The sequence below is a fragment of the Solanum lycopersicum genome, chromosome 4 (genome assembly GCF_036512215.1).
Source record: "Solanum lycopersicum chromosome 4, SLM_r2.1".
In the NCBI taxonomy this organism is placed as follows: domain Eukaryota; kingdom Viridiplantae; phylum Streptophyta; class Magnoliopsida; order Solanales; family Solanaceae; genus Solanum; species Solanum lycopersicum.
This window is the reverse complement of record NC_090803.1, coordinates 8,743,148-8,758,482: the sequence shown is the minus strand read 5'-3', so window position 1 is coordinate 8,758,482 and position 15,335 is coordinate 8,743,148. Positions and strand designations below refer to the sequence as shown.

Here is a 15,335-nt window from a genome sequence, read left to right as displayed (position 1 = left end):
CACAGACAAGAAAACCCCAAAAGAGGATAGTGAATTGGGCTACTAAGACTTCACCCTAACACTCACTTTCCATTTACCCCACCCCCAACAAAAAAGCATGCAATTGTCCCCAATGTATCAAAATTTAAATACTAGAGTGGTAGGTGAATCAAACTTGTGGCGCAAAGCGCCGTCGATCAGCAAACTGGTGGGTCCGGTTCCCCGGAACCCACGTCCTCTACAATCTGGACATCCTCAGTAGTGTCCTCAGCAATAACCGCACTATCAGTAGTGCCTCCTGCTATCTCCACAGTACGGGAGCTAGACGCTCCAGCCGCTAACTCTGATGCTCTCATCTGGTGTGCCTCCTCCTCAGCAAGTGAAGCTCTCCTCGCAGCCTCTATCTCTCGGTGCTCCTTCTTCCGTTCTCGCGCCTCGTCCTCTGCACGACCCCTATGCCTCTTGGCATTCTCTTGAGGGGGAGGTGGAGGAATCTCTGAGGTGGTGAATAGGGCCGCTAGCACTGTGTCCTCAGCAGGATCAATAGAAGGGGCCTCAAACTTCGGCACCCTATCCTCTAAGATCATGTCGGTATCTGCACAAAGACTATCAATTGCAGCCTGAAGAGTCGACACATCCACCGGAGGGGCTTGTCGGGCTAGCACCCTCAACTCGAAGGCCTCCAAGTGCTGGTTAACCTTAGTAATCTTCCGCTTTGTATACTGTACCATTTTCTGCTCTAGGCACTCTTCTGACTCAGTAATCGACTTCTGCATCCACGACTGGGTATGATGCAAAAGTGTAGCCATTTGTTCCTCCAATTTTTGGACCCTAACAAGCGGGACCACTGTCGGTAGAGGGGCTGTGCGAGAGGAGCTCGGGGCAGTGCTACTACCCGGGATAGACTCGACCGGGGTAGTGCCAGTGGATGCCGCATGTGTTGCCGTGCGGTCCTAGGCTATTGTATCAGCAAGATCATTAGCAAGTGGGGGCAGGTCTGGACGGGGCCCTCTGCGTAGAGCCAACTCATTGGCCTCGTCTCTGATGAGGCCGATGTCAACAGTGCCCTGCGGGTTCTTAAGCTGATCTACGTGCCATATAGGCACGCCTGCAGACCTGTAGAGAGCGAAGATCATGCACAGGAAAGGGTAAGTAGTAGTGACCTTGAATGCCCTCTCATGCATGACTACCTGTAGAAGCCACACGAAGTCCACCTCGAACCCGGCTATCATCACCGCCATTAACACTGCTCGATCCCATGTAACGATATTATCAGCAGCTGTAGTGGGAAGGCAGTGACGGACAAGCAGCCACAAGAACTTTGTCGTGAAAGTGAGGTTGGCCTTCTTAATGGCCCCCTTTGGCTCAGTTACTCTGTCGGCACCCTCTCCATCTATTTACAGGTGCAGGGCCATCCACCTCTTGGTGGTCCTTTATGTGATGGCTCGCGCAGAAACTGGTCATCTGTATCTATCTGCCAGTGGTAGTCCAACTCGCCAGTGAGAGGGGTCCGAGTAGCATCAACACCCTCTCCGTATATAAACGGGCGAATGGCAGGCAGGGAAATGTCAACCTGTACGCCCCGTACTCGGACCTGCTCAAGTGCGGCCTATTTAGTGGGGGCAGCCCGCCTATCTTTCTGTGATCGGAGAGTCGATACGTAGGATGCATAGAACTATCGAACCATTTCTTCACTGTAACGTCCCAACTGACGTGCTGTCCACTCCAAGCGATGCCTGGTGAAGATATTGTGGATCTCAGGCATCGTCGGGAGGCTCCCTGTAAGGACCCGCCACTCCAAGGTGAGTGTTCGAGTCATCACTCTATTATCAGTCAGGAACTTGGCGTCGGAGTAGACTTGAAATTGCCCCTTGACATACCACCGGTTGGGCTGGTCAGTGGCTGGGGTGGGGACCTGAGCTGGTGAGCGTGATGTAGATTCTGAACTGTCAGCCTCATCAGACGAGGACGACGCTACAGCGGTGGCGGGTGCGGGAACCTCAATAGAGCCGGAGGCTTCCTCCGACCGTGATACTCCAAAGGAGCCAGACGCTCCTTTTTCATTTTTGGCTGACCCAGAGGGTGTGTCGGTCAGTGTGCGCTCCTCATCAGACTGGGAGGCAGTGACTACGCCGGACGCCACCTTTTTGGGTGTGGCTCTGGGAGCACGTGCAGCACGGGAAGGGGTGGAAGTGCCTGGGGGCACATACTCAGGGTCACGTTCATCATCAAAGCCAATGACCATGCGGGCAGACGGGGCGACAGACTTAGATCGCCCGCTTGCGTAGATTCGGTCTTGCTTGGGTGCCATAGTAGATAGTACCTGTAAAGGATCAATATTAGTACGAGTAGTGACAAACAAGACAAGCAAAACCATACCTAACAAAATATTGAAAATAGTATGTAAGTGCTATAGAAACACTATGACGGACTGTCATGGGGTCTGTCGTGTATTACATAGACTATGTATATATGGAGAATCCTGAAGGAGAGTCTCTGACTAGTATGACGGTGTGTGCAGGATGGACTATCACAGGTACGACGGTCCATAGTATGTGTCCGTCGTAGGACACTTGGAAAAAAAATATGGAGACCCATGGGAGAGGTGTCTCTGACCGTCCAGACGGTCATGCAAGACGGACCGTCGTGGGTATGACGGTCTGTCACATGTGTACGTTGAAGGACACTAAGAAAAAGTGAGAGACCCTTAGAAGCAGGTTCTTTGACAACCAGAACGGTTATAAAGGATGAACCGTCGTGAAGACGACATTCCGTCACACGTGTCCGTTGGGGGACACTTAGAAAAAATGAGAGACCCTTAGAAACAGGGTCTCTGACAACCAAAACGGTTGTGCAGGAGGGACCGTCGTGGGTATGACGGTCCGTCACATTGTCCGTTGAAGGACACTTGGTTAAAAAAGACAATGGGGAGTTAGGGCTTTTGAAACGGACCCTATGACGGTCTGTTGTGGGCACGACGGTCCGTCATCGGGGTCTCGTTCTGTAGATCAGTGATAGAACTGGGTACCCCATGCATCCCCGATGAACCCACATCAAATTTGTAGTGTTTTGGACCTACATTTGTCTAACCCAACTACCTAGGAAACTAGAAATTCAAAAGCATCTATGTCTAGGGTTGTAAAAATGGCGATTTCGAACATTTTTAACCTAGGTTAGACAGAATCGTATAAAAGAAACAACAAAATGACTAATAAATAAGCTAATACTAACTAATAAACAAAAATGCAAGATAAATGAGTAGAAATTAGAGATACATACCTTATAATTGGAGATAACAACTGGCCAACTACTCGGTGGTCAGGCACACACTTACAGCAGTAGCTCCGACTAGTAGATGATAACGTATAGGGCTTTGGAGAATTTTTGGGAAAAAATGATCGAGGGAGAGAATGTGGAAGTTGAAAAGAGAGGGAAATGGGAGATAAAATGAAGGAATGGGGTGAAATGAGGGGTTGGGGGGTTTAAACAGTCATAGTTTATAATAAACTTCAACCGGGCCGGGTTGGGTATTACTCATTAATCATGCGACGATTCCACGACGACGGTCTATTGCAGTTGTGATGACCCGTCATGGTACGATGAAGGTATATGACGGTCTGTCGCAGGCGCAACGGTCCGTCGTTGTATCCGTCACTGACTGTTGCAGAGTAATTTTCTAAAGAATTTCCTGGTTATGTTCCTGCAAATTTAAAAACTCACTAGTAGAAAAATGCTACCATTACTAAAAAGACTATAAGTATTGGGTTGCCTCCCAACAAGCGCCTGATTTAATGTCGCGGCACGACTAGGGACACTTGATTACTCAGACTTCATCAAGATGGTATGCCTTTATCACTTCATTCGCCGATTTACCATGCCCAAAATAGATTTTTATGTGTTGTCCATTCACCTTGAACCGCACACCCTCCTTAGTTTCCAACTCAACTGCTCCGTGAGGGAATAGTTGGGTAGCCAAGTAAGGACCAGTCCATTTGGACTTGAGCTTGCCCGGAAACAAGCGCAACCTGGAATTAAATAAAAGCACCAAAGCCCCAACCATAAACTCTCGTTTTTCAATTTTGTTGTCATGGTACTTCTTCATCTTTTCTTTGTATAGGGCTGAGCTTTCATAGGCTTTCGGGCGAAATTCATCGAGTTCATTCAACCCATTTAACCGTTGCTCTGCAGCTTCGCTCCAATCCATTTTCAACTTCTTCATAGCCCACATGGCTTTATGCTCTAACTCAACCGGAAGATGACAAGCTTTCACATATACAAGTTGGTATGGAGACATACCTATGGGAGTCTTATATGCTGTCCGGTAGTCCTAAAGAGAATCATCAAGCCTCCTTGAACAATCCGTTCTACTAGCGTTCACTATTTTTGACAATATCTGTTTGATCTCCCGATTCGACACTTCAACTTGGCCACTAGTTTAAGGGTGGTAGGGAGTGGCCACATTATGGCGAAACCCATATTTCTCCAATAACCCCCCCCCCTGAACAATCTATTGCAGAAGTAGGATCCCCAATCACTAATAATGGCCCATGGGGTGCCAAAACGAGAGAATATATTCTTTTTCAAGAATGCAGTGACACTCTTTCCTTCATTGTTTGCGAGGGCGATGGCTTCGACCCATTTAGATACATAATCAACTGCTACTAGAATGTACTTCATTCCATGAGAACTCACAAAAGGGCCCATAAAGTCAATACCCCAAACATCAAATAACTCAATCACAAGAATGGGGTTTAGAGGGAGCTCTTTCATTCTTGAAATGCCGCCATCTCGTTGGCATCTGTCACATGCTTTAGCAAACTCATGAGCATCTTGATGAAGAGTTGGCCAATAGTAAGCACATTGTAATATCCTATGAGCGGTTCGGATACCACTGTGATGTCCACCAACGGGTGAGGAATGGCATGCCTCCAACACACTCAACATCTCACATTCTGGAATACAACGCCGAATAAGCCCGTCGGCACACCTCCTATACAATTATGGTTCATCCCAAAAGAACTTCTTCACATCGTACATGAACTTTTTTCTTTGATGAAAGGACAAGTCTGATGGAACACTATCACTAGGCAGATAGTTCGCAAAATCTGCGAACCATGGGATCAACTCTTGTGAAGCAGCCAATACATGCTCATCGGGGAAAGTATAATCAATGTCAGTCTTATCTCCTAACTCTCTCATAGCTTCATCCTCTAGACGAGACAAGTGATCAGCAACTTGATTTTCAGTTCCTTTTCTATCCATCACTTCAAAATAAAATTCTTGTAGCAGTAATACCCAATGAATCAGCCTAGGTTTCGCATCCTTCTTTGCCATCAAATATCTCAGTGCTGAGTGGTCAGTATGCACTATAACTCTAGTACCTAGAAAATAGGAGAAAAATTTCTCAAAAGCATAGACTACTGCAAGGAGTTCTTGTTCTATTAGTGTGTAGTTCTTCTGAGCTTCATTTAGGGTTTTAGTAGCATAGTAAATGGGGTGAAGGATTTTGTGTTTTCTCTGTCCCAATAATACACCAAGAGCCACCCCACTAGCATCACACATCACCTCAAATGGACTGTTCCCATCCGTAGAAATAATGATAGGCGCAGATACCAATTTTTCTTTTAGCTCACTGAATGCTTTAAGACAGGATTCATCAAAACAAAATTTACAATCCTTCGCCAACAGTTTGCACAATAGATGTTTAATCTTTGAAAAGTCTTTGATGAATCTCCGGTAAAAACCTTCATGCCCAAGAAAGCTTCTCACACCTTTCACAGAGATCTGTGGGGGAAGTCTCTCTATTACCTCTACTTTAGCTTGATCAACCTCTATGCCCTTTTCTGAAATGTGATGACCCAACACAATACCCTCTTTCACCATGAAGTGACACTTTTCCTAGTTTAGTACTAAATTGCAGTCTTCACATCTCTTAAGGGCCTTAGATAAATTGTTCAAACAGTGCTCGAATGAATCATCAACCATAGAAAAATCATCCATAAAAACTTATATAGTATCCTCCACCATGTCAGAAAATATCGACATCATACATCTCTGAAATATGGCGGGTGCATTGCACAACCCAAACGACATTCTTCTGAAAGCAAAGGTCCCATATGGACAAGTAAAAGTGGTTTTCTCTTGATCTTCTGGTGCAATAGAAATCTGATTTTACCCCAATATCCACCAAGAAAATAGTACCACCCTTTTCCGGCAATTCTATCCAACATCTGATCCATGAAGGGCATAGGAAAGTGGTCTTTTTTAGTCCATGAATTTAGTTTGCGGTAATCCATACACACCCTCCATCTAGTAACCGGTCTCATTGGAACAAATTAATTTTTTTCGTTGGGGACCACAGTCATTCCCCCTTTCTTAGGTACACACTAAACCAGGCATACCCAACTACTATCGGCGATTTGATAGATTACTCCGGCATTCAACCACTTAATGATTTCCTTCTTCACGACCTCTTGCATAGGAGGATTCAAGAGTCTCTGGTGCTCAATACTTGGCTTATGATCAGGCATGAGTTTGATTTTATGAGAGCAAATACTTGGAGGGATCCCGATAATGTCCGCAATAGTCCACCCAATAGCTCTTTTGAACCTTTTTAGTACCTTCACCAAACTGTGAACTTGTTTTTCATCCAAGTCTGATGCAATGATTACCGGCAAAGTGTCACCATTTCCTAAGAATTCATACTTTAGATGAGGTGGGAGAGCTTTTAGTTCTAATTTTGGAGCCTCCTCAACAGATGGTTTCGCGGGTGAGGACTCGCGATTCTTCATATCTAGCTCAAATTTCTTTGGTTTAAAACGAACATCACCGCGGTCAAGAGCCGCGACTAATGACTTATACTCTTCAATGCAATCGCTATCAAAGTTCATTATCACTGCCACTAATGCTTCTACACCTAGACGTTCTTCTATTTGTGCCTCAGATGTCTCACCCATGTTGTAGGATATAGCAGATACTGGTTGGAGCTCACCACTCTGCCTCATGGATCTACAAATGTTAAAGGTCACTTCCTCATTGTTCAACCGAAATTTCATCTGCCCCTTTTCCATGTCTACTAAGGCTCTTCCTGTAGCAAGGAATGGCCTCCCAAGAATAATGGGCACTTCAAAATTGACTTCACAATCAAGAATAACAAAATCTGTCGGAAAGATAAACGACTCCACTTTTACTAGCACATCGTGGAGTATCTCTATAGGCCTTTTTACTGTGCGATAATCCATCTGTAGCCGCATCGCAGTGGGATTTGGATCACCTTAACCCAACTTTTTGTAAATTGAGAGAGGCATGAGATTTATGCTTGCCCCCAGATCACATAATGCTTTCGCAAAATGTAATAGCCCGATTGTACAAGGAATAGTGAACGCACCTGGATCTTCTTTCTTTTGGACCAGAGATCTTGTAGCAATTGCACAAAAATGTTGCATTCTATCATCATCCTCAAAAGTGACCGATCTTTTCTTTGTGACCAGATCTTCCATAAATTTGGCATAACCGGACATTTGTTCTAAAGTTTCTACCAAAGGGACATTAATAGAAAGTTGCTTCAACATTGTTATAAAATGCCAATATTTACCATACTCGGTCTTTTTTAATAATATTTGAGGAAATGGGTTGGTGGCCTAGGCATGGGAGACCTTTTTAGGAACTTCAACATCTTTTGCAGTGTTATCCTCTAATTCACCATCAACATCTACCACTTTATCAGTATCTTTTGTCACCTTTTTCTCATTACACGGCATAGGTGGATCAATGGTTTGCTTGCCACTGCAAGTAGTAATTTCCATACAATGTCCATCATTTTTTGGATTTTGGACAGTGTTGCTAGGAAGAGTGCCCGGTTGCCGTGTGTTCACAGTTGCAGATAATTGGGCCAATTGTAACTCAAGTTACTTAATCAATATGGCATGTGTATCAATTTTTTGCCCAATACCCGTTAAATCATTCCTCAACTCTTTGTTATGCTCATCACTAGCATCGAACCTCCTCATCATTTTATGCAACATATCCTTAAGTCGCGACATACTACCTCCACCAACCCTAGGAGTAACTTCACGATTTTGAGGAGGAACATAGGGTCCATTCCTGTCGTTTCTATTACCATAGTTACCCCTGTTGAAGTTGTTCTCGCGATTGTAGTTTCCATCTCGGACATAATGACCCTCACGATTGTAGTTACCATAGTTCTGACCTTGGTTTCCTTGACCTTGGCGCCACTTATCCTGATTTGAGCCTTGGGAGATCGGTCGGAAACCCCTCATGTGTTCATTTACTGCATAGGAATCCTCCTCATAATAGCACTCATCGTTTTGTGGGGGTGGTTTTGACAAGTAGTTGACTGCATTTATCTCTTCTACACCCCAGTGACATGTTTTAGTACCAACCCAAGCTCGGTTCTCATTTGAGCCATTTCTTCGCGAATCTCATCTGTGGTTGGGTTGTGAGTGGACTGCACTGCGAAGGTGTTTCTCCCTGTATCAGACCTCCTAGTACTCCAAGCTTTGTTATTCGTGGAGATTTTCTCTAATTTTTCAGCAATCTCAGCATAAGGACACTCCCCAAGAGATCCACCTTCAGTGATTCATCATCTATACGGTGATTTAGAACACTTTTAAAGAATGAGGTGAATCTATCCCAAGAACTACTAACTGACTCTCCTAGTAGTGCCACAAAGTTATTCACTCTGTCTTTGTGGTTTAGTTTCTTGGAGACCGGATAGTAGCGTGCTAAGAAGACATCCCTTAGTTGTTTCCAATTGAATATTGAGTTGTATGGGAGCTCAGTGAATCACATAGCAGCCTCTCCCGTCAGTGAGAGAGGAAACACACTGAGACCTATTACATCTAAATCAAAATAAGGCCTCCCTACGCAGCTTTTACACACTGCCCTTATCTTAGCTATATGGGCATGTGGATCCTCAGAAGGTAGCCCTGAAAACAAACTTCTAGCAGTGAGCATTTGCATCAGGCTAATAGTTACCACAAAGGTGTGGCTTGTGGGTAGAGAAGGCAAGACAAGTGGCCCATTCGAGTCCGCTATGTTATCGTAACCTCTGTTGTTTGTTAAGGTCGTGGATCGGGATTTTGTCCACTCTGTTGGTGTTCACCCGGTGCATCGGGTAACATATGACCATGAACATCAACCGGAGCTGGGATGTTCTGGTTTGGATCATCATCATTTATTCCGAATTTTCAATTTATATTGCGCAGTGTACGCTCTAACTCGTGATCGTAGGGAAACAAGGGTTCTCTTCCTCTCCGTGTATTTGGCATACAAGGAGGATGGATATGAAAAAATCAAAAAAAAAACAAAGTCAAATGAAGAAAATATCAACTAAACTATAGTAATAAGTTCAAGTTATTCTAAAAGCTCTAATCCCAGGCAGCGGTGCCAAAATTTGATACGCTCAAACTTACTTCTCAAATAAGAAGTAAAACATTCGTGTCAAGTAAATAACCCAACTAGTGAGGTTGGGATCGTTCCCACGAGGAAAATATTCTAGACTTAACTTCAACCTGTTATTACTATTGTTTTGTCAATGACTTTCTTGGAAAGTGAAAAAAATAAAAGGGGGGGTTCTATTTGTAAATGAATGAAAATAACTAAAGCAATTGAAAGAGACACTGAACAACTTTGAATGTTGGGTTTTAATCAATTAATCAAAGTAACTAGGGTTTACGTATTCCCCACAGGTATATAACTTGATAATTCTAACTATAACAATTCTTTCCTAGTATCTTGCATGCAAATTGATAAGTTATGTATTTCTAAATCCTTGGTCTGGCATCTAGAAAATCTCACTCCGCACCTTGGTCCGGCAACGTGTGTTGCTTTCCTAACCGTTATCTTTACCTCATATTAAGCATCGTATTCGATATTTTACTAAGTTATTACCTCGTACGAATTAATACTAGCCTATTAGATAGTATACACTAAATCTATGTTAATAATTCTTTTCCTATTATCTACTTCCTTGGTCCAACAAGTAGCATTAAGGCGAGTTCTAACGTCTGCCATCCCTTAAAAAGACTTCTGAGCGAAAGAATTATTAATACATGCAAGATACTATTCTAGAATTGTTATTTAGTTAGGTTTTATCTCATTATTTGTCTATGGTTTCCACAACTCTAGTTATGGAGTTTAGTTACCTATAGTCATAATCACAATATTCAAATATATTAAATAAGATTTCATGTACTTACTTCAATGAGAAAGAGTAAAATCCAAATGTTTGCTTGATTAATCACCACAAATCACCAACAATCAATGATAATCAAAAGTCTAACACTAAAACAAAGAGTCTAATAATATGATGTCTAACAATCCAGAGTCTAACAGTCTAAGAGTCTAAACTAACAGAGTCTAACCTCAAAAAGGAGGTTTTTTGAACTATTTATAAAAAATAAAAACGTAATTAAACAAGGACTCTATTTGCTGGAGATCTGCCAAAACGCGGCTGGGTCGACGGACCTCGCGACAAATCGTCATGGTCACGACGGACCGTCATGGACTCCATCGTCCCATACTTATGCAATTTCTTCTGCTGCTCTTCTTCATTACCCTAGACGGAAAGTATGACGGACCATCATAGGCACAACGGTCCGTCGAGGGACTTCATTTCAAAACACATCAACTCTTGGAATATGGGTACTAGGATCACTTCTCTGAACTGCATGACGAACCTGCAGGACGGACCATCGCAAGCTTCGTAACCCCACACTTGGTCAGACTTCCTCATCTTCCTTCAGCAGCTGCACTACGCTGCCACCTACGGACCGTCATATACTCCGTAGGTGGTTTCTTCTGTATTTTTTCGCTCAAAATCTCCGCATTCAGCTTTGGACAGATTTCCTACCAAATTAAAGAAACTTATATAAAAATTAACACAAAAAGGCTTTTGGACAAACTAAACTTAAGGAAAAAGTATTAATAGAAACCACGGTGTATAACAAATCATCCACGTCGGGTACACACTGCCTGCCCTGGTACCTAAGTATGTCGTCACCTCACAAAGCAAAGGACTCATTCGTCTTTATTAGCATTTAGTCCTTCAACTCCATCAACACAGGATCAAGATGCTAACCCTTCTAGACTTCAAGTAACAAGGATGATTCAGAACTCGGGTGAACTGAAACACCCCCACTAGTAGAGTCAATCAACCACACACCTAGTCTAGCCAATTTGTGTACATCTTTCACTAACTCCTTCTTTTCATCATCAATGTGGGTTGTATTCCCCATGATCAACTTGCTCAAAGAATTAGATACAATAATTGCGTTCCCTGGATGGTAGTGGACACTCATGTCATAGTCCTCCAACCGCTCAAACTATCTCCACTGACGTAGATTCAACTCTCTTTGCATGAACACGTACTGGAGACTCTTGTGGTCTACGAATACATCCACATGCACACCATACAAGTAACGCCTCCATAGATTCAATGCAAACACCAAAGCTGCCAACTCCAGGTAATGAGTGGGATAATTTTTCTCATGAACCTTGAGATGTGCATAGGCTATCACCTTACCACCGTACATAAGAACACAACCCAAACCAACCGTATATGCGTCATAATAAATAGTATAATTCTCACCATATTTAGGAAACGTAAGCACTGGGTTAAAGTGAGTCTGTCCTTGAGCACCTGGAAACTCTTCTCACAAGTCTCCGTCCATTCAAACTTGGCTTGTTTCTTAGTCAAAGTTGTTTGTGGGTAAGTAATGGAAGAAAAACTCTCCACGAACCTGCGGTAGTAACCATCCAATCCCAGAAAGATATGGATATCGGTGGGAATAAGAGGTCTTATCCTATTTTTAAAAGCCTCAGTCTTCCTGGGGTCCACCACCACACCCTCATCAGACACAACATGACCCACGAAGGTTACTGATCTAAACCAGAATTCACACTTGCTGAACTTGGCATACAACTGATGTTGTCTAAGTACCTGCAAGGTTAGTCTCAAATGTTGTTCATGCTCTTCCTTGGTCTTAGAGTAGATGGATTTCATCAATGAATACTATGACGAAAGAATCAAGGTATTCTCAAAAGACTCGGTTTAAGAGGTCCATAAATACTACTGGTGCATTAGTGAGACCAAATTATATGACTAGGAAGTCATAATGACCATAATGGGTATGAAAGGTTGTCTTTGGGATATCCTCATCCCTAACCCTAGGCTGATGATACCAGGAATGAAGATCAATCCTCGAGAAGAACCTAGACCCTTGGAGCTGATCGAATAAGCTATTCTGGGAAGTGGATACTTGTTCTTGATAGTAACTTTGTTGAGCTACCGATAATCGATACACATCTTAAGGGTTCCATCTTTCTTTTCCACAAACAACACTGGAGCGCCCCAAGGATATATGCTCGGCTGGATGAAACCCTTATCAGTGAGATCTTTTAACCGCAGCTTCAACTCTTTGAGTTTTGTTGGATTCATTCTGTAGGGAGGAATTGAAATTGGTTTGGTATCGGGATCTAGGTCGATACCAAAATCAATCTCTCGAGGGGGAGGGACTCTAGACAAATCATGTGGAGAAACATCTTGGAACTCATTCACTACAGGCACAAATTCTATGGAAGGAATGTCATGATCTAGATCATTGAAACTCATAAGATGGCATAACAATCTCTTGGACATCATTTTATTAGCCTTAAGGTTCAAAATCAAGGGACTTGAATGACTCGAGTTGTACCCCTCCCAGGCCAGCTCTACTTCATTAGGGAAATGGAATCTCACAACCCTACTACGGCAATCCATGAGGCATAACATTTATGGAGCCAGTCAATACTAAGTGTAATATCAAAGTCCTTCATGGGTAACTCAACAAGGTCTGCACACATAGTCTTACCACATACTACTATTGGGAAGTCTTTATGAATCTTATCAGCTCTTAAATTTTCTCGGAAAGGAGTACAAAGTATGATAGGATCATGAAAAACCTCAGGCAATGTTTCAAAAGTACGAGCAAGCAAGGGAGTCACAAAAGAAAGCGTAGACCCTGGATCAATTAAAGCATAAACAGAGGTTTAGAAGACTTTAAGCATACATGTGACCACATCAACAGACTTCTCCTGCTCCTCCCTGCCCTTCAAGCCGTAGAATTTATTCCTCTTAGGAGGCTCGGATGCAGTAGCATGCTTGGGATTAGTCCTAGGTTGAGCATTACCTCCAGCCTGAACCCTTATGTGGACAGTCCCTAACCATGTGTCCGCTCTTTCCGCAAACGAAGAAGGCATTTCTACCTAGTCTTCACTCTCCATTTTGAATACGACCACACTTGCCACATTTCTTTCTTTGACGCTGCACGTCACCTCCATTTTCCTTCTTGGGCTCGGATGTACCTCTTCAAGGTGTTGTACTCCTCTGAGAGTTAGAGTTCCCTGAACTCTGATGTCCCTTTATAAATCTGGGCTGATTAGAAATTCTAAAAGTGCTCCTTCCACCACAAGTGCTGGGACCTGTCTTGTCAAATGGTTTAGGCCTCCTGACCTCATGACTCTCCTTTTCTTTCTGTTGTTCTCAACCTGCTGGACATGCACCATCAGCCTGGACAAGTCCATGCTGTCATGGAGCATCGCAGCCCAAAACTCCTCCTCCATGTCCTTTGAGATTCCTGTAAGGAACCTGATCATCTCGTCCCTGCTATTCGACACAAGGGAAGTGTCATAACTGGAAAATTTTAGGAATTTCAGAAAATACTCCTGGAAATTCATCGAGCCCTTCTTAAGGTTGATGAAATCCTCAACCTTAGCCTCTTTCATCTTCTTGGGGAAGAACCTCACAAGATTGGTTGTCTTAAACAGCTCCCAAGTGGTCGGACCTCCGCCCAATGCTCTGCTATCCTGCCACATCTTGCACCGGGTCTTTGCAACATCCTTCAGCTGGTACGAGGCCAGCTCAACTTTCTCAATCTCTGTGGCCCCCATCGCCACCAGAATCTTCTGGACCTCCTCCACGAACTGGTGAGGATCCTCGAAAGTCTAAGATCCCGTAAAGATTGGAGGATTCATCCTTGTAAAATCCTGCAACATGTTCGCCATGTTGTGGGCCAGTGGGTTCTCCCGCTGAACCTCCTGTTTCTTGGCATGGGCCGTCATATCCTGGACCTGCATAGTGATGGCTTGAGCCATTTGTGCCAAAGAGGTCCTCACATCCGCATTAGTCAACCCAGCAGGGTTAACTGGCATGGACACTCCTACAGTTGGAGCCTGGGGTGGAACTTGGTTGCCCCCAACAGCTGCTTCTCCTCTTTGTTGGCCAACGTTCATCTTTGTGTTCATTTTATGAAAACTACTAATTGATGTTAGATACCCTCATAACACCAAGTAATCAAACATTAGAGAAGGTATGATAAGATCAGATGAAGGGAATTTTCCTACGCATCATGTAGTCTCTAAATCATGATAGTGGTGCACTTCACTACCATCACTTAGAAATTACTCGATGTGGTTGATGTGGACATTATTATCCTTAGAATTAAACCTAATGCTTTTATACCACATTTTTCACGACCTAGGTCTAGACCGTAGACGAAACTGGTATCTTTGACCTCTCGGAGGTCGCAGACAAGCCCACATACGTTATCATTGCATCGTATAGGTTAATTTTAGTAGAAAATTTAAAACTTTAGTTTGGTTTGAATTATACATAGACTTGCATTATATCACATCAGTTCACAACAACCATCTAATAATAAGATATTCAAATGAAGGAATTAATTAATAACTGCATTAATATAAAGTTTCCAAAATGGCACTAATACGACGTCTGAAAATAAGTAAGAAAGAAAAGTTAGTGGAACATCCTCCACCAGCGCATGCCTACGTCTAAGCTAGAATATAAGAGATAAGCATCCTCGAAAGCATGAGAGCCTACCAAGTCAGGATGTATTCTCCATGTTCGGATAGCTTTAACATAGTCTCATAAGCTCTAGCGTCCACCTACACCTACATCTAACAGTAGAGGGTTGTATGGAATTAGTACACACTTGTACTAAGTATGGGTGTATGAAAGTACACACCAAGCACATGCATGATTAAGAAGAGATCTCTCCTAATGATATGAGTTACGGAAATCCAAGTCATTTGGACTTGCAAAATCAAATAAGGAAAGTCATGCTATGAGAGTAACATGTATTATCATTCTTTTAATATTGCACACAGTATATAACACATTTCATTGAACACATACATATATCACATATCTTTCGTTCATATGTCGTGAAACATTGGAATCACGGAGTTAATATTAAGACTTGCCAAGTGAGGGCTCAACACATGGGACCTCAACTAGGAAGCCTTCTTTAGCAGACACAAAGTCTGTTTCATTCATT

General features: G+C 43.2%; 1 pseudogene; it reads right to left on the bottom strand.

The window, feature by feature from the left end:
• Positions 1 to 4,009: 4,009 nt before the first annotated feature.
• Positions 4,010 to 13,239, bottom strand: LOC138347933 (uncharacterized; annotated as a pseudogene).
• Positions 13,240 to 15,335: the final 2,096 nt, after the last annotated feature.